The sequence below is a fragment of the Labeo rohita genome, chromosome 13, assembly GCF_022985175.1.
Source record: "Labeo rohita strain BAU-BD-2019 chromosome 13, IGBB_LRoh.1.0, whole genome shotgun sequence".
Lineage (NCBI taxonomy): Eukaryota > Metazoa > Chordata > Actinopteri > Cypriniformes > Cyprinidae > Labeo > Labeo rohita.
This window is the reverse complement of record NC_066881.1, coordinates 14,877,577-14,898,598: the sequence shown is the minus strand read 5'-3', so window position 1 is coordinate 14,898,598 and position 21,022 is coordinate 14,877,577. Positions and strand designations below refer to the sequence as shown.

General features: G+C 36.2%; 1 protein-coding gene across 2 annotated transcripts in view; it reads left to right on the top strand.

Moving 5' to 3' along the window:
• Nucleotides 1–21,022, top strand: part of gfra1a (gdnf family receptor alpha 1a) — a 90,197-nt gene that overhangs the window by 47,517 nt on the left and 21,658 nt on the right. The gene's annotated exons all lie outside the window — the stretch shown is intronic.

Below are 21,022 nucleotides of genomic sequence, written 5' to 3'. Positions count from 1 at the left end.
AATAGAGATCTTTTTTTAACAGTGTAAGTCTTTACGATCACTTTTTAGCAATTTAACACATCCTTGCTGAATAAAAGAATTATTTCTTTCAAAGATTGTTACAAAGGATTTTTCAGGATTTTAAATAAACACTCTTTATTTACTGTCACACATTTTATTAATTAAAGAATCCTGGAAATGTATCACAGGTTCCAAAAAATCATTAAACAGCACAACTATCTTCAACTTTGTTAATAAATCAGCATATTAGAATGATTTCTTAAGGATCATACGACACTGAAGACTGGTGTAACAATGCTGTAAATTCAGCTTTGCATCACAGTAATAAATTCTATTTTAAAGTATATTAAAATTGAAAACCACTACTTTAAATTGCAATAATATTTCACAACATTACTGCTTTTTCTGTATTTTTAACCAAATAAACACAGCCTTGATAAGCAGAAAAGACTTCATCATACTGATCCCAAACTTTTGAACAGCAGTGTATATGCATTAACTTTCACACTTTTTAACTAATGAACGTGTTTGACAATCTCGTCATCTAATCTACAACTGGAGGGGAAACCCGTGACTAAAGCCACTCCACCTTATCAGTGTAGGAATGTACAACATTTAGATAACACTTCATTTCCATGTATCTGGCCACCCTTTCTATCATCTACAGGTCAGTGGTGTCAGTGGATGATTGCTTCCTTGGGTTTTTTGACTTGTTGAAACTTGCAGGTTTGCGCTTCTTTCCAAACACCATGTCAGGAGTAGTGTTGTGCTGAAAGACACATTTCTTCCAGGGCCTGTAAACGCTCCATCACCATACTCCACATTTCAAACACTTTACGCATCTGCACAGCGTCAGCAGCCATAGCTCAGCACACTGCGTCAGCTAACCAAAAAGCTTTCAACAAAAGCACCGTCTGATGCACTGCAGACGCGCCCTTGTACGACTCTAATATTCACAACCCCAGAGAGGAGGGGAAAAAAGGACAATGGAAAAAGAAAGACTATAGTAAATTACTCAAATTTTGATATCAAACACCAAACGCTGTATACAGTAATTCCTAATATATGCATATATATTCTGTAGATGTATTGAATGCCACAGCAACTCTAAACTCTGTGTGATTCAATATGTTCTTAAAATGTCACACAGGCACAGATTGGGCTCATGGGATGTAAACGGAAGCAGGTGGTCTCTATTTCTGCGGGGTATGTGCATATTGTCCTCACACACCTGCCTGTAAGCACTAATCAAAAGAGACTATTTCTCCCTAGTCGTCTATTTCATAATAGAACCTTTAAAAACAAATCCAGAATCAGAGAAAAAACTAAATTGTTTTTAACAAGTAGAGAAGATTGATGAAGCCTTAAGACAAATTATGGGTTTTAAAATAACCACGGCAGAGCTGCAGCCTGCCAAATGGATTTTGCAAGTGCACCCAGATTTTCAGGTGTTAATTCCCCTAATTAAGAGCACAAAGAAAAACTGAAATTTTCTTTGACACACAGCTTACATTAAGACTGAGAGATAGAGATGTGAAGCATGAAGGGAGAGCTTGTATGACCTTTGACCTCATGTAATGACAGAGTGCATTATTCATGAGCAAATTTAAACTCAGAGCACCACACTGATGCTTGCCAGGGTGTTTTCTCATCATTCCACACACCAGAATAGAGCCATTAATTACAGCCGCAAGGACAAAAAAAATTACAGCCTGGCACTGCTTAGCACAGACCTGGGCAGGATTCTAGACAAACATATGCAAACACACATCTCAGAGCAACGGTTAAGCACCTGTTGTGAAGGCAGCTCCAGTGAAGTCCGTCATCAAACTGGCACTCACTTTTCTCCAAATAACTCACTGAGCATCAGCCAGCTGTTATGAGTATTTAAAACAAGTCACAGACTCTTAAATCATGTCACACATTATTTATGTTTTATTTCTTCTTTCCCTGAGGTCCACTTATAATGTTAGTCAAAGTTTCTTGTAATCATAATTTATTATTTGTGACAATGTACTGTATACATTACACTTACGTATTAAAAATTCCTGAGAGGGCAAAGCTGAATTTTCAGCAGCCATTACTCCAGTCTTCAACCTTCAGAAATCATTCTAATATGCTGATTTGGTGCTCAAGAAACATTTATGATTATTATTAGAAAACAGTTGTGCTACTAAACTTTTATGTGGAAACTGTGATACTCTTTTTTTCTCAAAATATTGGATGCCAAAAAAATTCTGAGTATACAGAACATAACATTAAAAAGTGAGTAAAAAATAAACAGCGTAGTGTTTTCACGACGCATCATCAGTCGGCCATATTGACAGTACTGAACGTAAACAGTGCCACTGAACCAAACTAAACTTGCATGTTTTGCTGATTATCGCTGCAGAAAATAGTCAATATTGTCATGTTTTGGGCTGTACTAATCGGAAGGATGGGTTATGACAAATCAAGGAGAAGAGTGCAAAAAAACTGAGGAACAAAAGGCGTTTGTGTTTGGTCAAACTGAACTAGGAATTCCAGGGCAAGAATCTTGAAAACATTTGTGTTTGTTCTTATTATTTCCAGTCAGGTAGATGAAATATTAGGCTAATATCTTAATTAATACTGCTTTTAGTATCTTTACCACATATTAATTTTAGTTTGTCAAAATATTGCACCCTTTCCTGCTTACCAAGTCCTTCTCTATATGATTTAGCAGCTTCCACACATTTTTTTCGGTGGTTTAGACAGCATAAATTAGCAGAACAACATATTCAGTAGTCAGTGTTGCCAAGTCTGTGGTTTTCCCACGGAATTAGGCTACTTTAACTGTTGCCGCAGGTTGTTTTTCATATCCGCGGGTTGAAGCGACCCCAAAACTGTAATATTTATCTTCTGGAATTTGAATTTTACCAGGGGAACCCCACCAAAAAACTTGTGTTTTACCCTGCCAAATGCATTTTTAATGGGGGACCCCCCTCAAAACACAATTGGGCTGGTTTTGGGCTAGAGCAGCAATTGGGCGTTGTTTACATCTGAGTATCGCCAGTATTGAGAATGAATGGGGGAAAGTCTTGTGAGAGCAAGCAATGCCTCCATCGTGATATGACTGGTTATGACTGCTTATGATCAGTTGTGATTGGTTCAGGATCTGTCTGAATGAACAATATAATAGCATTAATGGGAAAACTAATTTAATGTAAGTAAACAACTGACACACTTAGATATAACCACTTTGTTACGTCAAAAAAAGACTTAAAATGGCCTGATATGTGGGAGTTTTTAGTGAATAATCAGCTTGGTGAAATTTCAAGTAAGTCTCTGTGTCTGTGACCAATATTTGCCAAACTTTGATGACTGATTATCTGAAAAATTCAAAAATAGTTAAAAGTTAACTATTAAAAAGAATAGCTGAACAAAAGTTCACAAATAAAATATATTGTTTAAATTGTTACTGCCTTAAGTTATTTTGGAATTAATGTAAAATGCTTGATGAGATTCATACTTGGATTTTAGAAACAGAATATTGATTACATTGTTAATGTAAAAATATAAAATAGATATTTTTTCTTCATTTTTCTGATAGTCATAGGTAGTGTTTATTTAACCAAGAAAATGTGAGTGGGACAATAATTTACATTTGATACTTACTGACCCCAAACCTTTTAATGGTAGTATATACTGTTGAACATGTGATATCCGACAGCCCTAAAAAATAGATTTTGTAAAATCTTTTCCGCTTCAGTTTTCCAACAGACCCTTTAGCACCCCCTTGTGGCCCCCTTTTAAATTCCCAGATCCCAGTTTGACCCTGGTTTAAAGCTATAGACAACCTTTGTGGCCCCACTGGGGAAAACAATTTGCATTTACTGCGACGTACATGGTCAAGTTATGATTTTCCAAGCCCTAACTGTCATTATTAATAAACCATCCCCTGTAGTTAAAAACTTGCTAATTAGTCAAATGAGGTGTTGTAGAACACAGCTGGAACAAAAACCCACAGGACGTCAAACCCCTGAAGAGTTGAGATGAGCGCCCATGTTCCAAGTCATCAATGGCGCTCTGGAATCAATTATTGCTGGAAGCTCTGCGAATGGCTCATATGGCACGGCGTTGGCCTTTCAGTCGATTGGAAAGGGAGATGGGTGACACTTTAAGTTGTGCCTAATAATTCTGCTCTCCATTCGCAGTGGAGTTATTACATGAAGCACAGAAATCGACTTGTTCTTTGATGAACACAAATCTTTGAATGTGTCCTGTGGTATGTTCATTTAGCGGCGCACTACCAGACTATTGATCGGCATATGAGTCAATTTCTCGCGTTCTGGCTCAAAGCGATTGCTGAACTAGACATTTCTTCCATCACGCAGTCCATTACAGCAGGTCAGGGCTCAGCACTAATGCAAAATCACCAGCGTACAGTCACACTCGACACAGAACAAGACTCAAGCCCCCTGTTTTTTACTCTTTATAAACTTCGCCTTTATAAAATTTCCCCTTTCTGCTAAGTACAGTGCTGGTCTTGAAATATACATCACAAAGTTCAGGCACTTAGCTCTAAGTACAAATCAAAGTCCTGGCACTTGTCTTGTAATGCTGCAGAGAGTCCAGACTGTGACTTTAATCTCCTGTCATCCAGTTTCCTTTAGACTGAAGTTCGTCCTGTCAGGCAAGCTCATACTAAACTCATAACTCATACTAAAATGTCTAATCTACACCCTTTTCACTATCAAAGAACAAATGACAGTTCTTTTTTCCAGAGGGAAAATACTGGTTTCTTTTGATTATAATGGAGCCACACTAAAAACTCACTACCTTGCTGATATACACTCTAAATTGGTAGGAAGGAGCAACCTGATGAGCAGGAGCACAAAGAATTTGCATTTGCATTTTTCCACAGAATTGAAATAACCGTTATTCTAGTGTGTGTGTGTGTTTGAGATATTTTAGTTTATTTGATTATGCTTAACAAGAGTGTGGTAATCTCAGCTTAATTTAACACATTTTCTTGTTTAAATCCGTTTCAACCAAACATTCAACAGAGAAAATGCTTTACAAAGTCTCTATATTGCGTCTGGACTGGCTGATAAGTGATGCAATAGCCACTGGCTCTTCAACAGAACTTTGCAGGACATTGTGTTTAGTTTCTAACTCCTTAAGGGTCCATTTAGCTGGTTCCTGAAGTACCAGGCAATCGCAAAGGGCAACCTGATTTAATCTGAGCTATGAGCAGTGATCCCTAGCATATGTTTTCACCTTTGAGAAACGACTACTTCCTTTCATCCATAACCAGAGCAGTGCAGTCAATCTTGTGCTGGATAGTTAGTTGGATAGGATCTCATTGTCTTTTATTGCTGTTTTGATTCTGCATACATGGTCTCTCATAAAAGACTTATGTGGGCAGAAAAAAACCCCACCTTTATTTAGTATTAGTTAGTATGCTGGATACACTACTGTTCAAAAATTTGAGGTAAGTACTTTTTTTTTTTTATTTTTTAAAGAAATGAATTTTTTTATTTGGCAAAGATGCATTTAAGGAATGGTTCACCCAAAAACTTAAATGTTGTCATCATTTACTCAGTCTCATGGTGTTTGAAACCTGTATAAGTTTCTTTCTTATTTTGAGCAAAAAAGATATTTTGAAGAACCACACAGTTGTTGGTCCCCATTGACTTACATAGTAGGGAAAGACTATGGAAGTCAGTGGGGACCATCAGCTGTTTGATCCAGCATTCATTGAAATATCTTCTAAGAAAAAAACTCATACAGGTTTGGAACAACTTGAGGGTGAGTATATGATGACAGAATTTTACTTTTTGTATGAACTATCCCTTTAAACTGATCAAAAGTGACAGAAAACGCATTTATAAGATTTTTATTTCAAATAAATGCTGCTATTTTGAACTTTGTATTCATCAAAGAATCCTGAAACAGTATGGTTACCACAAATAAATTAAGCAGCACAACTGATTTCAACATTGATAATAATAATAATAATAAAGAAAGTTTCTAAAGCACCAGATCAGCAGATCAGAACCATGTGATAGTGAAGACTGAAATAATGGCTGATTTAGCTATTTTAAATTGTAATAATATTTCACAGTTTTACTCTTTTTACTGTATAAACTAAATGCAGCCTTGGTGAGCATAAAATACTTATTTTAAACATTAAAACTCTAACCGATCAAAAACTTTTGAACAGTAATGTATACAAAGGGATTTATAAATGTTTTAAATCATGAGAATTATTAAAGGGGTCATCGGATGCTATGTTCATTTTTTCATGTTGTTTGAACATTAATGTGTGTTGGCAGTGTATGTACAAATATTTTTAATTAATCTGTAAAAATAATATTCCCTTTTTCAAATCGAGCCATTCTCAGATGCCTGTCGTTGTGGCGTCACACCCACAGAGGCCGCTCCCACAATAGTTGATTGACATGAGCGTTTTACCTCAGATCAGCTGTAACAGTCTGCCTTCTTTGTTTCGATGCCGGAGCAGGGATGTAAGTTAGACAAGTATATCTCTGATTGAGCGATTGAGGTGTTGTGTTGCTGGATGTAATAATGAACGTAGTGGTCGTCATTTACTCCTGACATCTGAGCTGCTGAAGATGCAGTAGATTACGTTTGTTTGTGAAGGGAATGCACCTCCCGATCTACATATATCCGTTTATGTTTGCGCGAATAATTTGTGATCCAGCTTCACTTACAGCAGAAGTGAGTATAAGGGGTTTTTTTACGAATCTTTGCGATCGCCTTTGCTAATAATGTGCTAGTTAGCAAGTTTAGCGGCTAAACACGCTAAATGCGGCTAAAGTAAACAATCTTTCCGAGCAGCTCGTCACTCCACAGAGAGAAGAGAGGGGCAGGGCCAGCAGAGCTCATTTGCATTTAAAGCAGCCTCGACCAGAATGAGATGATTTTTGCGGAGCTCATTTTGGCAAGGTAAAAAGGGTGTTGTTTTACACAACCATTGAGAATTTTTAACCAAAGTGTATTATAGACTTTTCATTAAGACCCTAAAGAATCATATCAACTTGTGGAAAATGGGCATCTGATGACCTCTTTAAAACTGAAAGGTCATATTTCATTGAATAGATATTGTTCTTTTGTATTTTTATTGGCAAGTCAGCTTGACTTCCCAGACTGTGTGATTCTTTGGACAAAAATGTTACTAGATAATAGATGATAATTATGGATGGAAAAGTAGGCATGGAGGCTCAGAAAGCCAAATCCATTAAAAAAAAAAGAAAAAAAAAAAAAAAAAAAACTAACTAAATGTTTTTGCCCTTTTGGAGACATTTGAACACTAATAAATAATCATTTAAATCTATTCTTTCCAAGTGAATTTCTGCCACAGCATTTCTATTCAAAAACATTTATCATGTTTTTAATTAAATATAATTGCTGAATGTTCGAGAAGGTCATGGAAAAGTCATGCAAATTTATTGGAGATATAGTGTTTTACAGCACTCAATATTGTAAAATTGTTCATTTCCTCATCTATTAATGCGTGGGTATAGGAACTACTGCGATTCAGTTTTTCCTCAAGACTGTTAATTCTTTATTTATAGCTGTCTGGGTTTCATCACTAACACTCACACTGAAAGATTTCATCATCACATCTTCCCCGGCTATTGATTCTCCCCTTCGTTTATTATGAATGTCTTGTGTTTCTTTTTTTTCCTGCTCTGCCCCTTCACCATCTCTTCATCTCTCTCTATCATAGTCCGAGCTGTATGAGTGATGGATGTAGTCATTCTCATTGTGCTGTGGTTTATAGTTTTGTAGATAACCCACCAGCGTGTCCTGACTGACCTCCATAGTAATGGGTATTAATGAGAGGTCATAAAGCATATCTGGTCTGACCACAGTAAAGTATGCCGCCAGAGGCCTGACAAACCCAGACGGGCGACTGTTGTAGAGTTACATCCTCTCACTTCCTATGAAGCCCCATTAATTATGTGCCATGCGTTCATGGAGATGATGGAATGAATGCAATGAAAAAGTGCAAACCGCTTATTTTCGTGGAAACCGTGAGCGTGAAGTTATCTCGTGAAGTTATCAAAAATGGGAATCAAGGTAAATGATTTATGTACAGTCTAATTCAAATAAAAAATAATATCAGATTTTGCTTGGATAACACATTTGAAGGTTTCTTATATGCACCTTAGACCCCTTAGAGTTTATAGTATTGTAAGGCAAAAAAACATTACGGTACCGGTGCATGGTAATGGTTTTGTGGCTTAAATCATGACCACCACTAATCCAGCTAATAAAAGAGCATTTTCAACAAACCAGCCTTGCTGTGCTCTATGAAGCCCTAAGACAATGTGATTAAAATGTTGGCTTAATGTTGAGGAAGCGCACACTGGTGTTTCCAAATAATTACAGGGGAAGTTATCTGGCGGTTATTGGCTCTGGAACCCCTGTGAAGTCATTAGGTAATCTCATTAGGTAATAATGACCTCATTGGCTGGTTCTTATACCTCCCAACTAGTGTAAGCGAGCAGTTTGGGAATAATCAAAATCAGGATGTTGTGCATATCTGCATTGTTTTCAGTTTCCTCCCCCCATCCATTTCTGTTATACCTTTTTTTTTTTTTAAGTCAGATACAAAATATTCAAACTCCTGCAACAGTGACATTGAATGAAAAACACCAGCATTTTTAGCGTTCAAAGAAGCAACAAAATGCAGGAGAGAGGAGCATGCTGGTGTGTTTGATGTGAAAAAATATCTTTGCAGCATTGCTATTTCTTTGAGGGAAGAGAGACAGATTCTCCAGAGACCCCACATCTCCTCCAATTAGATATGAGAGCAGTGAAGTGATCCTCCTTTCCTTTTTCTCCTTCTTTCTTTCTTTCTTTCTTTCTATCTTTCCTTCTTTCTCTAGAGATTATACTGAAATTATGGACGATATAATAAGCCAATAATTATTGCTGTAATGGCAATTTTCAGCAGTCATTATTCCAGTCATCAGTGTCACATAATCCTTCAAAAGTCTTATATGCTGTTTTTCTGCTCATGAAACATGTGAAAAACAGTTATGCTGCTTCAAATTTTTGTGGAAACCATGATATTTTTTCTCCCTAAGATCTTTTGATTAGAAGTCAACTGATTATTGGCCCTGCCAGTTATCTATTAACCCTTTAACTCCTATTTTTGAACACAGACATAAAAATGCACTATTCAGACTTAATTTTTTATAATTCATGAATGAAAACAGTTTGTAATATGATTTTAATGTACATTTTCCGTGGTAATGCAATGTCTGATTTTAAAATGGCTTTCAAAGGATGAATTTTAAGATTTTAAGTTTTGCACTGATATATAATTTCTTATGATTTCGAAAATGTGATAGGGAAAAAGGCAACGAAGAAGGTCTTTTGTGACAAAGGTCAGAACTCATGTTATGATGTTGACATATATTAATCTATTACATTTCCTACATAACTTGTAACACAAAAATATGGTAAAATATCTATTTAGGAGTCTTAGACCTTTCCAACGATGTATAGTTTGTCATGATTAGATTAGGATTTATTTGTAATATGGTGAAGTAAACTTAGGCGTCCCACAAAGGGAACGGTGACAGTTAAAGGGTTAAGCATTTTTATGGTTATCGTATTGGTCATTTTTAAAACCGATTTGCCAATAACATAATTTAAAAGCATTTAAAGAAAGTTTTTGTCAGAACCCTTGTTATTCTTAATTTTGACATTCATTTTCATTTTTATACGAGACATATACACTACCAGTCAATTTTTTTTTTTATGTTTTTTAAAGATGTCTTTTCTGCTCACCAAGCCTGCATTTATTTGATCAAAAATACAGCAACAGCAGTAATGTGAAATATTTTTACTATTTAAAGGAGAAGTCCACTTTCAAAACAAAGATTCACATATAATGTACTCACCCCTTTGTCATCCAAGATGTTTATGTCTTTCTTTCTTCAATCGTAAAGAAATTGTTTTTTTTGAGGAAAACATTTCTGCATTTTTCTCCATATAATGGACTGGTATGAACTTCCAAAAGGCAGTTTAAATGCGGCTTCAAATGATCCTAAATGTGGTTGCAAATGATCGCGGCCAAGGAAGAAGGGCCTTATCTGTATTGTTTTTATTAAAATAACTGATAATAATAACTGATAGATAAGACCCTTCTTTCTCAGCTAGGATCGTTTACAACCGCATTTGGGATTGTTTGAAGCCACATTTAAACTGCATTTTGGAAGTTCAAAATCGGGGCATACTAGCAGTCCATTATATGGAGACAAATCGTGAAATGTTTAACTCAAAAAACATAATTTCTTTACGGCTGAAGAAAAAAGACATGAACATCTTGGATGACAAGGGGGTGAGTAGATTACTTGTAAATTGTTGTTCTGAAAGTGGACGTCTCCTTTAAAATAACTGCTTTCTATTTGAATATATTTTAAAATGTAATTTATTTAATAGATCAAAACTTGCTACTGCCAATACATACGCCGATATACGCTGCTGGAAGTATTTAAGACATGCAGCTGCTGCATGAATAGCATCTATAATAACCCATAGCAGATCTATACAGGTGGAGCTGGGGAGGTGGAGGGTTTCAGAGGAACTCTAAAAGCGTGCTACGAACTGCTCCAATGAATGCTAACCAGCCATTTAAATGTAAAGCAGCAAACATATTGGCTGCAGATGCAACATGAATTAATCAGCTTGTGACAAGTAGTTAATGCTGTGAATATCATCAGTTTGCGTTAACGACCAATCAGTCTGCGCCATCTAGAGTTTCATGACAAAATTTGGCAAAAAGCTAATGATACTGTACCGAAATACCATGCATTTACACACAATTATTTTGTATCCTCATGTTTGGTCAATTACAAATGCTCAGTTTGTTCATTCTCTCCTAGTCTCTCTGTCGCTCTCTGTTTCTCATTTCCCACATCCCCGCCAAGCCCGACTGTTTTTGCTGCGTGATCCTCAACTTTACCTGCCAGAATTGGGAGAACAGTAGTCATCCATCTTCAGGGCATATTTTGGCACAGTGGATGTTAAATTAAAAACATATAGCTAAGAGAACTGGGTCATATGCACTTTAAGTGTTGAAGACAGCGCTTAGAAAATGAGCATCATCAATCAAGACCGAGAGTCTGCAATGCTCTGTGTATTCAGCATCACTACAGCCCAATTATAAAACTTGATAGACTGGAGACAATGTTTGTTTTTCAGCAAAATGTAAACTTTGAAACTGTAACAGGGAACTGTGTAGATTAAACGTCTCCTATTAAGTCACATTATGCTCATCACTTAATCAGTTTGTCTAGGTGTTTGTAGCTCAGCTGTCATTTACCTGTTTTCTGGGACAAGCTGGAATACTATTCTTATCCTTCTCATTAAAATACATTCTAGGTATTATTTTTATGTTGCTTTTAGTTGTTATATGCAACCATCTCTTGTGAGTTTATATATCAAATGTTTCCCGCTTTGACAGTCCTATACTTCGGGTGTCTGAAAATCCCTTTAGATCTATAAATCCCTGTCGTAACCTCTCAAACTGAAAGAAAGCTGTAGTTTTCGGCGTTTAGAACAGACTGTTCATTTCCTCTGCATGATTCCTCTGATTGGCAGCTGACATTCTGAGCGATGACAAGGATGGCAGAGAGAAATATCATATCACTGAGATAATAATAGACCACGGACTCTTAAAGCTGTGGAGAGAACAAGCGAGATTATATTCTCTGATGACTTCTGCACCACTGAACACACAGCACTCCCAACAACTATATAACTATATAATCTTATAAAGTTATTTAAAAGTATATATAGTATGTATAATTATTATCTCATATAAAATGGACATTTGTCATATTTATACAATAGCAGAAACTGAAGTAGTATCTTTTTTTACTGTGTTTCATTTGCAAACAAGATTTTGGCATAGAAAGTAAGGATGTGTAGAACTACATATTTTTATAATCAACTAGCCAATTGGTTTTCTGCTCTACTAGTTGACTAGATGGTCTTAAATTTGGATAATTGGGCTGGTTTAGGGTCTGCCACACATACTGTAGCACATTCACGTGTTAATGAACAGCTAGATGGTACGCATTCAAATGTAACCAAATGCCTGAGGTCCAGAGATGTGCTTTTAGTCAGCATTAAATTATGCATAAAATAAATGCATATTTTTGATTTTACTGTGAATGATTCATCAGTTCATTCCAGCTAGTTTTAACTTCACATAGTTAAACTAAGTTGGTAGATCATCCATCCTGACCAATCGCTAATAGAAAGCAGATTTCTTTTCAAAAGTTTTTTAAATTGAGTTCATCTGATTAGTATTCACACAGCAATAACACGGAAGGGGTGTTTGTATGTGTGAGAGAGAGATGATGTGAGAAAGCATGTTAAAACATGCCGTTTGTTGCATCTCACAGCCACATTTGCTTTCTCATTACATTAAGCCCCTGGCTCTGCTCTCTGTATTTTTGTTAGTGAATGCGAGCAGAGAGAAATATCACAGTACTTGTATGATTTAGAAGTGCAGCAGACACAGATGACTGCCAGTATAGATAGCTGCACTGATATTCCACTCCCACTGGGTTTCCGCATTAGCTCAGAGTGATCTCTTACTCTTCCGGTCCTTGAGCAGTTCATTCAGTGGGCGCCTTTTGAACGTGACTGCCGTTAAAGTATTTTCCCTCCGACATCGTTCCCACTCTCTTAGAGGATTCACACACGAGTAATGCTGCCTAACAGTGTCTGATGTGATGTCTCTTCATTTCAGCATGACCTTTGACTCGTAGTCAGTAGGCGGTGTGATAAAGCGGTGGTTGTGACGTATGTCAAATGACTGAAGCTGTCTGATGCCTCGCAAGTCTCAATAGTAGTTGTAGCTGTCATTTTAAGGGTGCTTGGTAAGCCATGCAGCCCTCTGAGCTCCAGAGCAGATGGCCTCTATCAGTGCTGCCAGTTTTGATGTAACATGTACGGCCCAATCAGAGCCAAGCACTGCTGCTTTAGCCTGATTGCACTGTGGAGGTTTAAACTGCACTTTAAGCCTCTGGCAATAGATGCACTTTCACCGAAATTTTTACCACCAGTGAGTCATTCTGTCTCACTTTGGTACGTTGATCGATTCCAAATGAAATGGAAAATTATTCAAAGTCATGAACACAGTGGGGCTGGACCTGAAAAACTGTTATATCATAAGCTGCCTAATCTAACTTAGTAATGATGTTGTTTTCAGCCGTGTTTATCAAGACCTGCAGCTTCTAAACTCCTGCAAACAGCACGTCCTGCTTCATTGTGCTGTACATAAACATTACTGTTCAAAAGTTTGGGGTCATAAATATAGTTTAGCTTCCAGAATACCCTCACCTCCATGTCATCCAAGATGTCCATGTCTTTCTTTCTTAGGTCGAAAAGAAATTAAGGTTTTTGAGGAAACCATTCCAGGATTTTTCTCCATATAGAGAACTTCAATGGGGATCAGTGGGTTGAAGGCCCAAACTGCAGTTCCAATGCAGCTTGACATGGCTCTGCATGATCCTAGTCGAGAAATAAGGGTCTTACCGAGTGAAACAATTGGACATTTTCCAAAAAATATATGTATACATTTCTATACTTTCAAACCACAAATGCTTGTCCTGCACGAACGCGACTTCACACATTACATAGTGACAATGGAAAGGCGGAAGTACCAAGTGTGTACAAAGCGAACGTGCAAAGAAAGTCAAATGCCCTTTGCAAAAAAAAGTAAAACAATGATTTTGAACAAAATGAGATGGAGTTTTTCACACTACCCTACTTTTTTGAACCAAAGTACACAGACGAAGAATTGAGCACACATGACCTTTTCAACATGATAATGTAATGTGTGAAGTCATAGATGAGAATTTGTGGTTACGTATATGAATTTTCTTTTGTTTGTTTTTTTTTTTTAAGAAAATGACTGATCGTTTCACTAGATGAGACCCTTATTCCTTAGCTGGGATTGTGTAGAGCCCTTTTGAATCTGCATTGAAACTGCAATTTGGAACTTCAACCCACTGAATCCCGTCGAAGTCCACTATCCTGGAATGATTTCCTCAAAAACCTTAATTTATTTTCAACTGAAGAAAGAAAGACATGAACATCTTGGATGACATGGGGTGAGTAAATTATTAGGAATTTTTAATTCTGTAAGTGAGCTAATCCTTTTAATTGATTACAAGTGACAGAAAAAAAAAAAACTTTTGTAAAAAAGATTTCCATTTCAAATAAATGCTGTTCTTTTGAACATTCTATCCATAAAAGAATCCTTAAAAAGGTAACAATTTCCATAAAAATATTCCACAGTACAACTGTTAGAAACAGTGCTATGAGAAATGTTTCTTGAGTACCAAATCAACGTATTAGAATGATTTCTAAATGATCAAGTGATACTGAAGAGTAATCAGCTTTGCCATCACTGGAATAAACTGCATTTTAAAATATATTACAAGAGAAGACATTTATTTTAAATTGTAACTATATATCACAATGTTACTGTTTTTATTTAAAAATCATTTCTGACCACAAACTTTTGGACTTGCATTGACCACACACTCTAAAAACTTTTCTGTTCAAACAGTGAATAAAAATCCTTACTTTCTCAATATTCTTTTAATTTCTTATTTGTACATGGTAAAAGGGTACAATGATTCAGCAACATTCTGTTCGCATGCTCTATTTCATCACTTCCAATCATGAGAAATAGATCACAGCTATCCTATCTCTTGCATTCATGCAAATACAGCAGCAGGTCTAATGATTCTCGCTAGTATAACTTCCCCTGAAACGGATGTCTCTCAGTGCGCTGGTACTCTGGGGCTAGGACAGTATATCTCTGTGACAGGCTGAGGGGGGGCTGTGCATATTAATGCCTCACAGATCATGTTTGTGTACAGGGCTGGGATCGAGCAGGCAGTCTGGGCCATGAATCCTCATCAGTCGAGGGTTCTGGCAGGATGGTGATGCTAATGCTGGAGGGAGCGCGAATGTGCGTGAGCGATGTTAACTTCTCAAACAACCTCCCATTTTTGGTGAGAGATATCTGACTAAATAAAATGGCCACTGCTTAGAAGTCCTTCAGGCTAATCACATAGCCAAGGTATCAAATGCTAGTTTACTCAAACTGTAACTAATACAAAGTATCATATTTTCTGAGCCAACATCTACTTGTAAAGAAAGGCTTTATGACCAAATTCTCCATTACCCCAGGATTTAACCAATCACTGCTGAAACCCAATGCATTCTTTTGAAATCTTTTAGAGGGATGTCCTTCTCTAAGAGCATGCCACCTTGATCGAAGGAGTGAGGAGCGAAAGAGAGAGAGAGAAAGAGAGCTTCAAGGATCAATTACAGAGGTCTTGAGTTATAGTTTCATTTGCCATTATTACACTAGAGGATTGTTTGCGGAAAGAGAGAGTTTATTAAGCGCTACAAAAAGCCAAAAGACAGAAAAAAAGACAGGATCTTCTTTCCAACAATTTGGTTTATCTGGTTCACCTACAGTCAATGAGGAAAGACTGCATTGTGTGATTCCACCTGTACACTTTAAAAAACTATTTGTTGAGTCAACTTAAAATAATTTGTTACGCCGCCGACTTGTTAAATTTTAAGTTTAATCAACTCAAAAAGTTTAGTCAACTTGAAATGTTAAGTTGTACTTAGTGACAACTTAGATATTGAGTTGAGTCAACTTAAACATCTAAATTGTCACAGTCTTGGTCGAAGTATTTGTTAATGTTTCCCATCCTTTCAGTCTCATTACCATCTTTTTTCTGTAATTGTCTCTTCATTTACATTCTTTTGCAGTTCAGTGACTGAAAATAATCACCAGACAGATAGACAGATATAGAGAGAGACTAACTCACACACACACACATGCACTCAAGAGGACATCAGGTTCTAATCACGGTGGTGTTTTAATCAAATCCTCAACCTCTCTGCTAATCGCTGGTGACATTACAGTTCCAGATAAAGTATGAGAGGAGTGCGCTGGCCTCCCCTCCTCAATTCACTGTACATTTCCCATTAACCCTCAGGTGAGGCTTTTATTAGGATTTAATCAGGCCTCAGTTGTCTGATCCTGGAAAGAAAGTATGTTAAAACAGCACAAATGAGAGAGAGAACTAAAAGTGTGACTACGGTGCATTTGCTCTCATTTCATTAAATATGAACATCTATACTCTAAAAAACAATAGATAATAGTCACATTTTAGAGCTTTTTTGCCTTTTTATTAGACAGGGAGAATTTGGAGATTTTGTGAGAATATAACAATGATAAGAATATGAGATGAGAATGATGAAATATAAGGATATTTTTCATAGATATTAACTGCTGCATTCTAAGAGTTTATTTATAAGCATGACAACTTTATTTTAAATAAAAGCCAAGTCTTTACTTAGCCACAGTTGGATCACTGCTGTACTGGCTCAAGGAAAGAACAGATGGATAACAAAGGTCCAAATAAAACATGAGAAGCAGATCAGAAAGCACACCCCAGGTTTGTTCCAATAGCATTCAAGGTCATTATTCAGACTGATTCTCTTGCTAATTGAAAATTAGAGCCAAAAGGGGAAGGAAATAGGAGACACTAATCAATTTGAGGCTGTATCAGAGACGAGTCACAGTAGGGGAGGGGGTTCCTGCTCTACCTACCAGACCAGATGGCCGGTGTTTGTGAGGTGTGTGTTGAAAGAACTGCAGCATGTATGTGTGATGTTAGTGTTTGTGAACGGGAAGCACATGTATGCGTTATGGAAAAGTACTTGTTAATGGTAAATGAAATAAGACTATTTATACCATTTTGTATAATTTTTCATTATGTAATTATTCAGCAAGGTTGCATTTAAATTGATCAAAAGTAACAAAGATGTTTTACATTGCTATGAGCAAATTTTATTTCAAATATATTTTTTTTTAACTTTCTCTTCATCACAAAATCTTTATTTCCAGCAAATCCAGCACAGAATGATTTTTAAAGGATAAACGTGACACTGAAAACTCAAATGATAGTAGCTGAGGATTCAGCTTTGCCAAAAACAGCAATTTAAAAGTAATAAGAGTTCACAATATTACCATTTTTATTGCATTGTTTGATTAAATAAATGCAGCATCATACTGATTGTTCTAAAATTCTAAAACTTTTACTTTTTTATGTGTATCCTACCGGAGTTGGACTGTTGGTCCTACATTCGATTTAAACCCTGAGTTTGTTGGGGTTTTTTTTGTTTTTTTTTGTGGTCACACTTTTATTTTAAGGTCAAATTCTCGCTATTGATAAACCTAGGACTAGTACTTTTGCCTCAATAAATTCCTAATTTGCTGCTTATTAATAGTCGTTAAGGTGGTTGTTAAGTTTAGGTATTGGGTAGGATTAGGGATGTAGAATATGGTCATGTAGAATAAACGCTTTATAAGTACTAATAAATTAAATGAAATTACAAGTTAATTTCATTTACTCACCATAGCGGCTCAATGAGTGTTACAGGTATAGTTCACCCAAAAATGAAAGTTCAGTCATTAATTACTCACTTTCATGTCATTCCAAGCCCGTAAGACCTTCATTCATCTTTGGAGCACAAATTAAGATATTTTTGATGAAATCTGACAGCTTTCTGCCCCTGCTTTCTAGACACCAATGTAACTATAATGTTCCCAGGCCCAGAAAAGTAGTAAGGACATCGTTAAAACGGTCCATGTGACATCAGTGGCTCAACCGTAATGTTATAAAGCTGTGAGAATACTTTTTGTTTTACTTCATTCAACAATTCTTCTCCCCTGTGTCACCATCCACCGCCATTAATGAGAGTACCACAACATCACATGGACTATTTTATTGATCTTCAGGGCCTGGGAATATTTCAGTTGCTTTGCTGTCTATGCACTGTCAAAAAGTTCTTAGATTTCATCAAAAATATCTTAATTTGTGCTCTGAAGATGAACAAAGGTCTTATGGGTTTGGAATGACATGAGAATGAGTAATTAATGCCAGAATTTTCATTTTTGGGTGAACTATCCCCTCAATGTTTGACACTGTTTTTGTGAACTGTGTGTGTCTGTGTGTTCATGTGTGATTTGGTCAGTTTGTTCAGTGTGACACCCAGTACTAAGGGTTCATACGACAGGTGAAGGTTTCAGACAGCTGTAGAGGATTGTTTCAACCTGAAGCCCTTTTATGCCAAGCCACAGAATAGGTATTTTATTCTTGTCAGCCTCAGGGCATCAGATCAGAGGGGTACAACGCACACACTCACTGACACACACACACATACACAGAGAGACTGTCTTTTTTTTGATGATGTCATCTGACAGTAGTGGAACTCAGGAGAGAGGGCTTTTTTTCTTGCTTTGAGTGCCTGTGTGAATGTGTGTGTGTGCATGTCTGATGCTCTGACTGAGAACATCACACTGTTTATGAATAGGCGAGATTGCATTCCACTTTTTCTTCCACACTGGATAAGCACCCACTCTCAGAGAGTGAGAGAGCCAGAGACAGAGACAGAGACTTTTCTATGCTGAAGGGCTAGAATAGGCAGATGTTTTCTGGGCAGATGGACTTTCAGGGTGTGTACATGCTTCTGTATGTGTGTGTGTGTGTGTGTGTGTGTGTGTGTATTTGAATGCATGGAAGTGTGTGTGTTGAATTACAGTCCAGACGGCTAACAGATGGAGTGGAGTGGTGTTGTTTTACATTGTTCTACAGAAGGTCAAGGGGTCATACTGTAGTGTGTCCTAAAAATACACTACTGTTTTAAAGTTTAGGGTAGTTAAGATTTTTTAAATTGTTTTTGAAGTCCATTATGCTCATTATGCAGCATTTATTTGATCAAAAATGCAGTGAAAAGAGTAGTATTGAGTTTTTATTTAAATTAAATTAAATTATTTTTTTTCAATTTCAAATAATTGTTTTCTACTTTAATCTATTTTCTACTTTAATACTTTAATCGAGCTCAAAACGTTACTTTGTGTAAAGTCCATTATTAAATTGTTTTGCATTTTTGGAGCCTATAGTGTGCCAATATTTGTTTGTTTTTTTAACTATATATATATATATTTTTTTGTTGAGCACCCAGTTAACAAAAATGTTATTGCGACTTTTTATTTCACAATTCTGACATTTTTCCACAGAACTGCATGATACAAACTGACAATTCTGACTTTTTTTCTCAGAATTATAAGATAAAGTCACAATTCTGCCTTTTTCTCAGAATTGTGTGATATAAACTCAAAATTGCAAGAAATAAAGTCAGAATTGTGAAATAACACAATTCTGTCTTTTTTTCTCGCAATTCTGACTTTTTTCTCGCAATTGCGTTTATATCTCGCAATTCTGATTTTTTTTCTCAGAATTGTGAGATGTAAACTCGCAATTGCAAGTTATAAAGTCTAATTTTGAGGGGGGAAAAGACTGACATTCTCACAATTGCAAGTTGATATCTCACAATTCTGATTCCAAATTGTATGTTATAAAGTCAGAATTGTGAGATATAAACTCACAATTGTGAGAAAAACTAACAATTGAGATAAATTGCAATTCTGATAAAAAAAAAGTTGAAATTGTGAGTTTATCTCTCTTAATTCTAAGAAAAAAAGATTCTTGAATTCTAACGTTATCACTCACAATTGTGAATTTATATCATGCAATTCTCACTTAGTTTCTTATAATTGTGAGTTTAAATCGTGAGTTTGAGTTTGTATCAGGCAATTCTGAGAAAAAAGTCTGAATTGTGAGATAAAAAGTCACAATTACTTTTTTTATTTATTATTCCGTCACAATAACAGGCTTCCATACTGTAAGTTTTGTCTTTACTTTAATATATTTGAAACGTAATTTATTCCTGTGACAGAAAAGCTGAATCATTCTAATAAGCTGATATGGTGCACAAGAAATATTTCTTTTGATGAATATAAAGTTAAAAAGAACAGAACAGAACATTTATTTAATATAAATGTTACTTTTTGTAACATTATAAATGTCATTATGTTCTTAGTTGATGACTTTAATGCATTTGCTGAGTAAAGGTATTATTTTTTATTTTTTTATTATAAAATGTTAATAACCCCAGACTTCTGGATGGTAGTGTATCAGCTACTGACTTCAGCACAAACTGACATTTACAGTCATCACTCAGCACTGATCTCAATTTATCTGCATATCATTGTGCAGCATTATCAGTAACGCACCGAACTGAAAAGCTATGTACAAGGCGGTTAGATATAAGGAATTTTAAAAAAGTTAAATAGATTCGTAATTTTAGCTGAGGCATTTCAGAAGCAGAAGTTTCGATATGTTTTGATAAAAGATAACACTTTGCTTTGAACTGAGCACAAATACATTATGAGAGTAAATAGGGCCAATTGTTATTTCATGTCAACTTCAGGCCTCCTTTGTACTGTATGACAAACAACATCCAGTCATATGCATTTGCTGAATTTTCTGAATCAATTTGAGCTTTGGGTGCAGAATGTTCGAATTTTTGCAGCTAGACTGTATGCGATTGCTTGACCCAATGTGATGCATTCAGATGAAAACTATGAACACATGGAATTCATAAATATTATTTCTGTAAAGTGGGTGGTTATGAATAATTATATAAAATAAATATTTCATAATTATTACATAATTTACATTGATTAGCACTAGAAAACCTACTATGCTTTTCTTTCAGACATATTGGCGGTCACTGATCACCAAGTGGAGGAAAACGGCTGGTTCTTGACCATGTAACTGCAGCGAAATGCAACAGTCTGTGGCTTAACGTGTTCTATACACCTGTTTTTAGCCTTAGTCTGATCTAACATGACTCGCATGACTGAATGACATCACTTCCCTCCACTAGAGCTTCTGAGGATACAATCTCCTCTCGGGCTTCCTTAAAAACCATCTTTTTAGCACTGTCCTTAAACGCACCATACACACACACATAGGAAAACACATGCACATGTATGCTCCACCCTCACTCTAATACAACCCATCTCTTGTTTTTAATTGGCTCTCATTATAAGCCAAAC